Consider the following 12,862-nt stretch of genomic DNA (forward strand, 5'->3'; position numbering starts at 1 on the left):
CTGACTAGAGCAAACCTCAGTTTATATAAATAGACATGATGACACACAACTACTCTACAAGATGTAAAGAAATGACAGTGGTGGCTGAGGAGCAAGATGTATCTGACAACACTGGTTTGAGAGCATAGCAGCTGATAACATTGCAACTTATAAATGAGCGGAAGAGAAATTCACACACAGAATATTGTTAACTTGATATAAGGATGCTCTACCACTTCCATCCTTTTTGGAGGTGATACTGTCTCCAAAATCAAGGATTAGCTTCTGAAATGGCTGAGGCTTGTATGTGGGAGCTGAAAGAATTGGCAGCAGAACATGCAAGCCTGGTAGTCACACAAAATCTGTGCAAGACTGGCAACAGGCCAGGTGCAGTCAGCAGCAGAGATATAACCTATAGGACAGAACTGGGCAATCAGCAGAGGAGCAAGAGCAGGCTATTTTTTTTTATTTCATTCAAGCAGCAACAACCCCAAACATCATACTAAACAACATGTTTCATCAAAACAGGGCAACCTATTTATCAATATTGCAGGGCCATTATTTATGTAGGAAGTAAATGTTGACTAAAGGCTGGCCAATTGCTGTTTTGCTTACAAATCACCTGGGCCATAAACTGAGCTACTTTTCATTTGACCAGCATGGATTGATTAGCTGCAGGTGCACTATATTGCCTTGGAGTTTAGTGACATGAAAAATGCAACTCCTACATTCAATCCTCCTTCCAGATTCCTTTCTGGGATGTCTGGTTTTCAGATGTTCAAATAGGACTTGGTGAAATTGTGGGGTGGGGAGCAACATTGCAGTGACAGGTTCCCCTCCCCCAACAATCCACCCACATACATTAATTGAACATCTGTAAAGGACTACAGTACTCAACACTTTGCTCTCCCTGTGCTTTTTAAAAATATCCAGTTTCCTATAAATAAAGCCTGTGAAAGCAGTAGGAGGCACATCAATGCCAACAAGTGTGCAATAGGATAGCTGCAACTTGGGCATCCAACCAACTGAGCACATGCTTCCTGCAAGCCTGCCTGTCACCACACAAAGTCAGACCTAACGGTATCTGAACATTGTTGTTGTTCCAAATGATAATGCTACATATAGCATAGTTCTACCACCAATATGATGTGACACAGTAGTAGTGGTGGTAAGAATAGCATTTTGAAATAACTAGGAAAGATTTGTTCAGATTCCTCATACTGGATGATTTGTACAGTCTTGTCTAAACTCCTCACACAGCTCTCTCATTATCAGCTCTGGTCTCTGGATGTGAGTCACTGTTTGTTCTCTTTTCACCCTGGATCATCAAAATGAAGCTCATAGCCCACTAAATGGGGCACCTAGGCCAGTTGTTAATCAGGTTATGCTTTTAACTCAGCTGGGGGCTTCCCTTGTCCTCCACTTCAGTGTCTTAGGTTTTATTTCTTCATGGTGTTGCTTAGTGTGCTAAGTAGATGACAGGTTTAGCATGGCACAGCTTCTTTGTCCTCCCCATATGCTCCTGCTCTTGTTAAAGGTCTGTCTATTTGGAGGACAGGTCATATATTATCTAGCTGGCCATGCCCTTGAGTCTTTGATGAGGAATTGGAAACAATTAGGACCTTATTGTGGTGGGTCATTCATCTATATACCAAAGTTTCAGTCATAGAATAGAGGATCAAAGGTAATAATACCCAAACCTCTTTATATAAATTTTGGGGGCATAGGGTTACCCTTGTTCCATCATTCTGGGTCCCACTGTGTGGCTCAGGATCCTTTCTTTTACCGTATAACAGTCTAAATCCCAAGTTCTTTCCTTTTCTGGGTGACCCAGATCTATTTATTTATATTTATTAAATTTATATCCCACCCTTCCTCACAGTAGATGCCCAGGGCAACAAACAAAAACACTAAAAACACTCTAAAACATCTTAAAAACAGACTTAAAAACATATTAAAACAAAACAGTTTAAAAAATATATTAATACAAAACATCTTTTAAAAAGCTTTAAAAACACCTTAAAAAGCAATTCCAACATAGACGCAGACTGGGATAAGGTCTCTAATGAAAAGGCTAATTGAAAGATGATTTTCAGTAGGCACCGAAAAGATAACAGAGATGGTGCCTGTCTAATATTTAAGAGGAGAGAATCCAAAGGGTAGGTGCCACTACACTAAAGGTCAGTTTCCTATGTTGTGAGGAATGGACCTCCTGATAAGATGATATCTGCAGAAGGTCCTCACCTGCAGAGCATAGTGATTGACTGGGTATATAAGGGGTAAGACGATCTTTCAGGTATCCTGGTCACAAACACCAAAACCAGAACCTTGAACTTGGCCCGGTAACTAATGGGTAACCATTGCATTCTTTCAGCAGTGGGATGGCTTGTTGGCAATACCCTCCCCCAGTAAGCAGTCATGCCACTGCATTTTGCGCCAGTTGCAGCTTCCGGGCCAACCTCAAGGGCAGCCTCACATAGTGCGCATTACAGTAATCCAGCCAGTGCATGGGCAACAGTGGTCAGGCTATCCTGGTCCAGAAGTGGCCGTGGCTGTCTTACCAGCCGAAGCTGGTAAAAGGCACTCCTAGCCACTGAGGTCACCTGGGCCTCTAGCGACAAAGATGGATCCAGGAGCACCCCCAGACTATGAACCTACTCTTTCAGAGGGACTACAACCCCATCCAAAGCAGGCAACTGACCAATTACCCGAACTCAGGAGCCACCAATCCACAGCGTCTCCATCTTGCTAGGATTCAGACTCAGTTTATTGGCACCGAGTCTAGGCAGCGGTCCAGGGCTTGCACAGCCTCTCCCAATTCAGATGTTAAAAGAGAAATAAAGCTGGGTATCATTGGCGTATTGTTGACACCCCACCCCAAATCTCCTGATAACAGCTCCGAAGGGCTTCATGTAGATGTTAAACATCATTGGGGACGATGGTACCCTGCGGCACCCCACAGCACAGCTGTCAGGGGGCTGAAAGATAATCACCCAATGCTGTTCTCTGAAAACAACCCTGGAGATAGGATCAGAACCACTGTAAAGCAGTGCCTTCAATATCCATCTCACCAAGCTGGCCCAGAAGGAGACCATGGTCAATGGTATCAAAAGCCACTGAGAAATCAAGTAAGAATAATGGAGTCACACTCCCTGTCCTTCTCTCAATAAAGGTCATCCATCCGGGCAACCAAGGCCAATTCAGTCCCATAACCAGGCCTGAACCGAGACTGGGATGGGTCAAGATAATCTGTTTCATCCAAGAGTGCTTGCAATTACTGCACCACAACCCTCTCGATCACCTTCCCTAAAAAGAGGGGTATTTGTGACAGGGTGTTAGTTGTCACAAACCAATGGGTCAGGATGGGCTTTTTCAGGAGCGGTCAGATCACTGCCTCTTTCAGGGTGGCTGGGACCACTTCCTCCCGCAACGATGCTTTGATCACACCTTGGATCCACTTGGTCATACCCCCTCGGCGAGCTTTAATAAGTCAAGAAGGGCAAGGGTCAAGAGGACATGTTTGTGGCTGCATCGTCGGAAGCACCTTGTCCACATCATCAGAATGCATCAACTGAAACTGATCCCAAGAAGTTTCAGCAGGCATTGCACTGGATACCTCACTGGGAACTATAGTAAAATGGGGCATCGAGATGGCTGTGGAGGCAAGCAACTTTACCCTCAAAGTGCCTTGCAAATAGAGATGTAAAATTTCTGGAAATTTTGAAGCCATGGGGGAAAAATGCTTTTTTCCAGAAAAAATGGAAATATTTGGAAAAATTGGAAAAATGCAATATTAGCACTTTTTACAGATTGAAAGTCATTTTGTTACTTCAGGAACATCAAATGTAATTATGTACAAGTTTGTTTGGCATAAAATTACCACATTTGGTATATTAAAAGTATATTTTATTCCAACAATTACTACAAATTGAATTTACTTTTTTTAATTTTTACTTTTTTTTGGTAACAAATGGATCTACAAGCTCCTGAACTGTAAGGAGCCTCTTTTGTTTTGCCAATTTATGAGGAGCATAAAAAACCAGAAGAAACCATCAATATTAATAACAATAACAAAGAAAATTATTTGTCTCTGCTAGTCCTCCACAGTGTCAAGAAGACATAAAGCAGTCATTCCCATAAAAAGAATGGAGAAAAAGGGGGGGCCAAGGTTCAATGAAACATTTCATTAATCATGCTAAAATAAAATATTCCATAATCCATTTTTTCTTCATTTTTTTCAATTTTGCCAATTTTTCGGAAAAAAACAAAGAAAGGCTTCAGAAAAATGGTTCTGTTTTTTCCTTGGGCCTTCATATCTCTACTTGCAAACAATTCACAGTGGACCGCCAAAGGGTTTAAAATTCCATTTCCTGGAGCTGATATCAATAGAGTGCTGACAATATGGAAAAGCTACACTGGATGGCTACTTGAGGATGCAATGATGGCATACAAGTGGGCCTTCTTCACCGCCATCACCATCACACAGTAGGCATGGTTATGATGTTTTACTTGTGCTTGATCCAGATGCTACCAATAGGAGTGTCATGACTTCTTATTCCTTTTGCAGGGGGTAAGAATTGTTTTGACAATCACAAATGAATGAAACTGATCATTTTGAACTAGATATTTCCTAATTAGTCACAATTCTAATGATTAAAATGACTTAATAGAACATCAACAGACATAGAGGAAAATTAAGCATATAAAAGTTCATGCCATCACAATGGAATTGCTGTTAGCTGTCTCTCTGGAATGATCAGATCTGGTGACCCTGTTTCCTTTCTAGAAGGGGTCTAGTTTGACTGTAAATCAGTGGGCCTTTATGTCTCCCTTCTTTGCTTAAGCAATTGGGCTATTTGGACTTGGTCAGTTTTCACTGGTGTAGAAAGCAACCAAGGATTAAAACCTTCATGGTTTATGATATTATTTGCTTATCTTTTTGGGGTTGGATTGTATATTCTAGGCTGTTTTAACTTCATGCTCCTTTGTTGGAATGTTTTGAAAGGTGGTGTCATTTTATATTTCATTTCTCACTCTGATGTCCCATGATTTTCTTTGTTGTTATCCTTCCCAATCTCCCCTCCTGTCTCTGAATTCTCCAGAATCATTTTGGGCCTTTGCCTTCTTCACCTTTTAATTGTTAGTCCCTTGTCTTGTAAGCAATTGAGATCTCTTACTTTCTTGGACATCCTAGAGTGAATTGAGTCTTTGTTGACCTCTCTTGATATTCAGTCTCTGTTGAAGTGTCAGTTTTATGGAGGCAAAGAACTCCTGGAGGAATGAATAAATCTTGACATTTTCAGCTGGCACAGAAGCAGACCCAGCCCGACTTCTTTCTGCTTCCTGTTCTCTTTTTGTGGGGACAGGGAAGGAATATTTGGGCATTCCTCTTGCTTATTCCATTGTCCTCACCTGTTTTTTTTGCAGGGTCAAGTGCTGCGCTATCCTGTTTTCTTGCTTCCATGCTAAAAATAAATGTGGATTCAAATAGTGTTTATGTAAATTATACATACACTCTCTCCTATGTCATATTAGTTGCAATGCTAATAGTGATGTTACTTGAAAATTACTTCCACGTGGAGGATATTACTTTTTATTTGGCTTACCATTTGAGTCAACCCACTGTAGAGGCAGTAGCATTGAGATGTGTCACTGTCAGGAGCTGCTAACCACTGCCCCATGTATTTCACATTAAGCACATCTCTGTATTTTCTCATTGAAGAACCTTCTAGGATCTGGTTTGGCTCCACCCACCAGGCTTGCCATTGGCTCCTCCTGGGGTAGGAAGAGGGCTTCCAGCCTCACTGGTTCTTGGCTTGAGCAATGAGTTCTATCTGAGTTCCAGTTTGTTTGTTTCTGATTGCTTCTGAGTTCTGACTTCTGGCTTCTTCTCTGGTCCCACTTTCTGGTTTGTCATCCGTACCCGATTGCTCTTTGGTCCTGGCTCCTGGTACCTGGCTCCAGACCGCTGCCCATAGTCCAACAGTCATGTAGCTATAGACAAATTTGAAAGATAAGCAAAATGCAAATTGCATACCCTGCTGTATGTAGTGCCATCACACATAAGCAGAACTGTTCATTGTTTGTGGATACACCTGGGCCCGACTTAATTTCTTGATGCTCAGGTGCCAGCCAATGTGCTTACATGTACCTTTTCAGGCTTTGTCTGAACTCCAGTAATCAAAGATGACACTGACTGTTCAGATCAGTTCCAGTCTGGATGATCTATGCTGGGGAATGGACTGATTAAGTGCAGCCTTGTTGATTATCTTGGCCCTGTTGGTGGTTTTTCTTGTAATCACCCATGGTATCCTTCTAGAGCCAGTTTCTGGAGTGGGGCTTGAAGGCACAGTGTTATCTCTGATCCTTCCTGGAGGGTCAGGTCTAGAAGGTCTTTTATGGGGAGCTTCTTCTCCATCTGTATGGGCACTGTCCCTCATGATTTTTAGCACCCAGAAGGTTTGGTGATCCAGAGGTTTGGTGTGAAGTGTCATCTCCATGTGCACAGCTCTACCTCTCATTTCTATGTACTAATCACAGCAAGGAGATAGAAATCCTGTATCAGTGTCTGGAGGAAGTTCTAGGATAGATGAGGGCAAACAAGCTGAAACTTCAACCAGATAAATACTGTTGGTTGGGAAGACTGCTGATCTAGAGAGAGGTTTGCAACTCGTTTTGGATCTTCTTTCAAGGTTTATCCTTGACTGGTTCACCAGGTGCGACCCTATCTGGAGAAAGTAGACTGGGCTTTGGTTGTTCACACCCTAGTTATGTCCAGACTTATACTACAATAACACTATTGTCTTTAAAAACAGTCTGGAAACTTCATCTGGTACAGATTGCAGCCATCAGGATGCTTGTGGGGGCCAGGTGTTTTGATCATGTTACACATATTCTGCACTAGTTGAATTGTCTACTTACTTGTTTCCCAGGCTAAATTTAATTTTGACCTTTAAAGCCCTAAGCAGTCTGGACTGCCTGCACCCAGACTGGGGTACTGTAATATAGTAGAAATACAAGAACAAAAAATGCCATCAAAGTAATTCAAAATTAGAATTAAAAATCAACAAACAAGAACCTAATTTTAAAAAGCGACAAGAAATAATATCCAGTTTCTCCTGAAGCTTGCAAAAGATGGACTCCTAGCATTTAAGAAAGGTTTGTTGAACTGTCTTGAAATATGTATACCAGAAGGTTATTTGGCTGTTAAACCACACTGGGAAGAAGTGCTAAATATGTTCTATGAAAGTGATTCTATATCATCATCACTTCTTCAGCATGAGTATCAACAGCTTCAGGCTTTAATGTGACAACATTAGTGCCACCTTGTTTCATGGAATCTCACACTGTTTTTGGCTTTCAGTCCAGTAGTCTGATATATATATATTGTACTATAGCAAAATCTGAAGAAATATACTCCTTTAAAAACATCACCCAGCTTTCTTTCCACTTCCACATGATGAATTGACAAAGCCTCTATAAAATCTGGGCTTTACTACAGCAAATCAGGGTATGAAATTAGAGCATTTTTGAAGTTGTAGTGCTCTTCACCTCTCTGTTTGCATCTCCTTCAATATGGGTTGACTGATTTCCAGCTGATACCTGGGATTTTGAGGTTCTCCCGGAAGTTTTTTTGGGGGAAAAGAAGGGGTGAGATTCTGTGAAACTGCTTCTGAACACGACAAACTGGCATCTGAATTTTTAAAAATGGGGACAGATTAATTGCTTGCTTTTCCTTCCCTCTTTGTCCTTAGGCACATTTTAAAGCCTTAGTTGTACAGAACAAGAGTTTCAAATAGTAGAACAATAGCCTATGTCCTGATCCAACAGGGCTCTTATGACATACCATTTGTACTTCCAGCTAGAGGGATATAGAGTAGCCTCCTTACGCTCTGACTGATTGTTTCTCTCACTTCCTATATATTGCAATGTAACCACTTGTTTATTGCTCTGTTAAGATGCCCTGTAGTGTCCAAATGTGTGTGTGGGTTTAGATACTTCTGTGGCTATGATTTTCACTGTTAATGGTGACTTTATCAGCTTTTTTAGAATCATGAGAAAATCGCAGGCAGGGGTAGGGGTTACTTACTACTTTTTGGAAAAAAGTGGTCTAGACCTTCATTGCTGTTGGAAGTAGCACCTTGTAGGTTGCTTCAGATCATCTTGGTGCAGAATTGGTTACTGTTTCCAAAAGTATTTTGTGTTTGGTCACTTGCTCATTGTAACTTGTGATCATGTGTGATGAGGGTGAGATACAAATTTCATAAATAAAAACCTTGGAGGCCAAGGTCTGATTCTGCAGGTCTTAAAATATGTAATAACAACTGTCCCCTTTCTTCCCCATTATACCACCATAACCTGACCATCAAAAGGCATCACCAGAGAGAAGTGTTTAAATGCCTTAGACTTTGGTTGGTTTCTAAAGAACAGTCCTCAGGAATACCTTTATATGTGCCCTGGCAATAGAGGCAGTGTCCATATCTTTCAAATGTTTTGAGGCACGCTGACAGTTGCAAATGGAAGCTTCATCTCCAGCTCCATTTTCCCATTCTTCCCTACCTCTTGCAGGGCAAAATAAGAATCCCGCTGGCCATGACACAAGCAGGAAAGGTATGCAAGGGAACAATGGAAGAATGGGCAGGGACCTGGTGGTGTTACATTTCCTTCCTCTTCTGTACATGGATAGTTTCATGTTTAAAAGCCCTAGCAAGATGACACCATTTGATTGCAGTATTCTTTTTTTAAGAACTGCCTTCCTTTCTGATATATTTATCAGCTGAGGCTTTGTATACTTGATTTTAAAAAAAATCAGTAAGTGCTTTTAATAGTCTCTCACTTTCCTTGTTTCCTATGGCTGAGTTCAGCTGCTGCCTATATAAAGTGTACTTTGCTGTGGGAGATTTATTTATTTATTTATTAGATTTATATCCCGTCCTTTCTCCCAGCAGGAGCCCAGGGAGATGAGACTTTTGAGGATCTAAAGAGCATTACATTCTTCACATGGTGGTGTGTTTAGCTTAAATTTGTGTGTCTGTTGTGACTGTTCATATTGCTGCCGCCTTCCATTCATGCCCCCAGGATGGCCTTGGAAATGAGGTTTTAATCCTGAAACCCCCAGAAGTCAGGAGAAGAGCTTGTGGAGAAGATAGTTCCTAGGGCCAAGGCAGATTGCCCCCCTTCTTCATCGGACAGAGGTTCCTGGTCTCTCTATGTGAGGGACTGTGAGAGCCTTCTGATATGGCACCTCTCCCAGTGCCACCTTCCTCAATGCTGCCCCATTCCCGCTTATTCCTTGAGGTGGAATCCAAGTCCTCCCCTGAAGCCACCCTGCCCACCACTAAAATCGCCTCAGCAACCTCCTGCGTACTGGTGGAGGGGCAGGCTGAAACTGCCTCTGATGAGAAATTACATATAATGGTGGCCGCTGCTGTTTGACAAAGTGGGGCGAGTGGCAATGGCGGTGATGCCGGATCAGGCCTTGGTGTTGGTGGCAGCGGCTTGGATTACTTGGCAGGAATCGTCAGTTTACTGATTCCCTTCTCCATGCATGAGGAAACCGGCTTGTGGGGCTTACGCTAACGAGTAGCTTGGCCGGGCTTGCGGGGCTTACTGCAGCTCTTACCAGGACAAGCTGATAAGTACTTGGGCACAGTGGCAGAAGCACTTTAGCTGAGGCTGTGGCATCTGGCGAGACAGAACCACTGAGGCCACTCCAGAGAAGTGGGGAGGGGGGAATGAAGCCAGCTGACGGCAATAGCCCTCAGGGTGGATTGCAATCCAAAGCTGGCGAAGAGATTGAAGGTATTTCTATCTTGCAAGAGGCAAGAAGGATCGGGAACAGTTTTTTCCCCCAAGGTAATTACACTGAACACACACAGGGAAAAACTGACACTAATAACAAGGAAATAGAGAAAGAAACGAATACAAGCCTGAACCAAAGATAAGCAGAGAGCAGAATCAACCATCTTTGGTGAAGGCAGAAAGAGAACTGTTACAAATAGCTAGGGAGAGTGAGAAGTTCCTGCAAAATTGAACGCTCTTCAACCACTAGGTGGAGCTAGTTACCCACCTGAGATCAGCTTGACTTGCACAGAGAAGACTGTTTCACGGTAAGACTGAATGTCTCTTTTTTTATCTCCATAGGAATTTCCTGTTTAAATATATTAAAATATAAAGTACAGTTAAAGATTTTGGGTTAGAATCTCCCTAGCAGACTGTGTTCAGTTTGCTCTGCAATTTCCCTCCTGTGTATAGTAGAATACGTGGTGAATCAAAAGTGCCCATGACTGTTGATGTCTTGCAACAAGATTGCAGTAACAATGCAATGCCTCAGCTTGAATGCATGATTGTCAATTTCCTCCTCAGTTATGCAGTTCGCTTTACTCAGGCTATGGGTGTCTGATTTGCATAATCACTGTGTGGTTTCATCTCAATAACCCTATTTCTTGTGTGTGTGTGTGTGTGTATTTCTCTTTAATCTGATAGGCTGCTGTAATTTCTGTGCTCTCATTGTTTTTTTTAATGTGAATTTTCATGCTTTGTGCCAACATTACATGAAAGAAGAGGAGGGAATACTTGTGATATGAAGAAAGAATTGGCTGTCAGACACAAAAATTATTTTAAAAACCCTTCTTCAGATGGTTCTGTTTTCACTTATCTGTCCAAAAATAGCCATCAGATTTGGGTTTTTTTAACCTTTTGCCATTATTTATAAAACAAGTATTATAATTGTGACTTCCTTAATCATAGTTTCATTTACTCTGCAATGTAAGATGCACAAGACAAGTTGTGTCTTAAGAAGAATGCATCCTACAGGCTTTATCCAGATTTTTGTCTTCACATCAATCTAAATTTTTATATGAGTGTTCTACATGCACCTAAACTTTCCCAAAGCACAATTGGGGATTATGATAAATCCCAATATTAACTATCCCCAGATGAAAAGAAGTAAAATAACAGCACAATATGGATTGCATTCTTGCACAAACCCCATAACAGATGGTATTGTTGTGTGTGGGGTTACCTCATCATCTCCTTCTGCCTCCTTCGCCCAGTTTATTTCCTTGCCTGGTTTGAGTCCCTCTATCCACCCCAGCAAAATAAATAGATATCTTGTTTGCCGATCATTTTATTTGAGTAGTTGAATTGCATAATATTTAGTACAGCACAAACTTGTGGGTTACTTGAAAGTAAATCCCATTGACTTCAGTTAATCTTGCTCAATTTAAGAAGATTGTCAAGAAAAGAATGAACATGCAAACCTCACGCACACATTCTGAAGGTCAGCAATGCTGTCTTGTGATAACCCAGCACAACAAAAAGCAAATATGTGTTAGTCACATGAGGAAAGCAGATTATGACAAGCAAATACACTGTAAGGACTGTGAAGTACAGTAGCATAAAACAGAATTGGGAAGTTGTGTGGTGGTGATACAGCGAAAGGTAAGCCTTTCAGGTAGCAAAGAGAAGCTTGGGCTATTCCTGCCTAATTCAGCATTGAGCCCCAGAGTTTAGGAAGCGCTAATTATTTTGAATCCAGGTCTATTCATAATTGCCATGATTGCGAGAGGATGGGGGTAAACTTTTTAAAAGAGCTAGCTTGTGTGCAATTTTCTTTTAACTAGTTTCTTGTCAATTTGCTTTTCACATATTTCAGTCAAAACAAAATGCATAGTAAAAATCAATAAATGGAATGATGCCTGCAGTTCAAGAATAGCTGTCTTGTTTGCCTAATAGCCAGTATTAGAATTTGAGCCTTTGTTAATTTATCAATGTAAAAATATTCTTCACTCAGTCTTAGTCTTCTTCCTCCACTCCCCATCCTCCTGACATTATCACCTGGCCTCCTTTTGTTTATATCTGCTACAGTATGGAGCTAGCAACCTACCAGGAAAAAGGCTTATGGTGTGGCTGGGTGCACTAAACGTGCAGTGCTGGTGAGACCCTAACCACCCACCATCTTCATCTCACAGGTCTGTGACCCACTCATGAAACTCCTAGGGAACCCTGTAGCACCAGCCATGCCAGTGCATTTCCACGTCCAATTTAGAATGCTGTTTTTCACCTTTACGGGCCTAAACTTGGGCCCAAGTACTTGAAGGACAGCCTTCACCCATATTGTATTCTTTTAGTATTGGCATGTTTGCTGCCCTAGGCTCCTTTTGGAGGAAGGACAGTATATGAATTTAATAAATATATATCTATCATCCTACACTCTAAGATCTGCAATCTCCCACACCTCTCTTCTGCCACACTCCTTTTCATAAGGCCCTGAAGGCTAATTTAGTTCAGCTAGCCAACATTCTTTTCAGTTTCAGCTTTTTCACCTGTTTTTATAAATTACCTGTTCTGTGGAATTACTGTTTTGCACTTGTTATAATATGCCTTCCAGTCGATTATGACTTATGGTGACCCTATGAATATTTTTGGATATATTCATAGAGTTTTCATGGTAAGAGGAATTGAGAGGTAGTTTACCATTGCCTTCCTCTAAGCCTACAGCACCCGGTATTCCCAGGCAGTCTCTCACCCAAGTAGTAACCAGGCCTGACCCTGCTTAGCTTCTGAGATCAGTTGAGATCAGGCTTGTACAGGGTAGTACGGCTGTAGACCTGTATTGTACTATGAATGGAAAATGTTATGATTACGAACTATGAGGGGTTTTGGTGTGTGTATGAATAGTTTATTGTTGATAATGTAATTTTTTTAACTTGCAAGACCTCCTTATCCCTTATGTGCCCACTCAAGCACTTCGCTCTGCAGAACAGGCACTGTTGCAGGTGCCACATAATACTCGCTCTGCAATTGTAAGAAATTGTTCTTTTAGTGTGGCAGCACCTACTCTTTGGAACTCCCTGCCTATTGACATCAGGCAGGCACCTTC

General features: G+C 41.6%; 1 protein-coding gene and 1 pseudogene across 4 annotated transcripts in view; one reads left to right on the top strand and one right to left on the bottom strand.

Moving 5' to 3' along the window:
- The window catches only part of CHCHD6 (coiled-coil-helix-coiled-coil-helix domain containing 6), a 326,851-nt gene that overhangs the window by 141,388 nt on the left and 172,601 nt on the right, over positions 1-12,862 (top strand). The gene's annotated exons all lie outside the window — the stretch shown is intronic.
- On the bottom strand, positions 12,472-12,590 carry LOC133382495 (5S ribosomal RNA; annotated as a pseudogene).

Source organism: Rhineura floridana, chromosome 3 (genome assembly GCF_030035675.1).
Source record: "Rhineura floridana isolate rRhiFlo1 chromosome 3, rRhiFlo1.hap2, whole genome shotgun sequence".
Classification (NCBI taxonomy): domain Eukaryota; kingdom Metazoa; phylum Chordata; class Lepidosauria; order Squamata; family Rhineuridae; genus Rhineura; species Rhineura floridana.